We start from the raw sequence: 728 nt of genomic DNA, 5'->3' as shown, positions 1-728 counted from the left end.
GGCTGACTGTGACCCCCTGTTTCTCCATGAATGCTTTCCATACCCATGATGTGAATAGGATGCCATGATTGGAGATGATGTCCTTCCTCTGGAAGGCCATAGTGCCAGAAGACCTGCTGGAACAGTGCCTCAGTGACCTGGAGAGCGGTATGGAGAAATGGGAGAGAGGGATAAAAAAGCAGAAATTAGAGAATCTGGCAACAACAACCATAATAGTAGTGAAACCCTCAGAAGAGGTGAGATCAGTGATGAAATCAATGAACAGATGAGACCAAGGCCGCTGAGACACAGGAAGGGGAAGGAGTGTGCTGGGGAGATTTAGTTTGGGCACATAGCGAGCAGAAGTTGACATAGCGAGCAACGTCCTGCGCCAAGGTGGGGCCAGCAGTACTTTCCGGAGATACATTGAATAGTGCAGGTGATATCTGGGTGTCCAGCGATGAGGGATGTGTGTGCCCAAGTCAACAGCCGATCCCTTATCACCGTGGGAATGTAGGTGTGCTCTGGAGGACAGATAGCAGGCGCGGGTTCCCTCTACAGAGCCTGGCGAAGGTCCCCATCTACGTCTCAAAGCACAGGGGCAATGACTCAGGAGGACGGGTAGCCTGGGGCGGCAGGGTAGCCTAGTGGTTAGAGAGTTGGACTCATAATCGAAAGGTTGCAGGTTCAAATCCCTGAGCTGACAAGGCAGTTAACCCACTGTTCCTACGCTATCATTGAAAATAAAC

The sequence above is a fragment of the Oncorhynchus keta genome, chromosome 12 (genome assembly GCF_023373465.1).
Source record: "Oncorhynchus keta strain PuntledgeMale-10-30-2019 chromosome 12, Oket_V2, whole genome shotgun sequence".
NCBI classification, from domain to species: Eukaryota; Metazoa; Chordata; class Actinopteri; order Salmoniformes; family Salmonidae; genus Oncorhynchus; species Oncorhynchus keta.
This window is presented reverse-complemented; position numbering follows the sequence as displayed.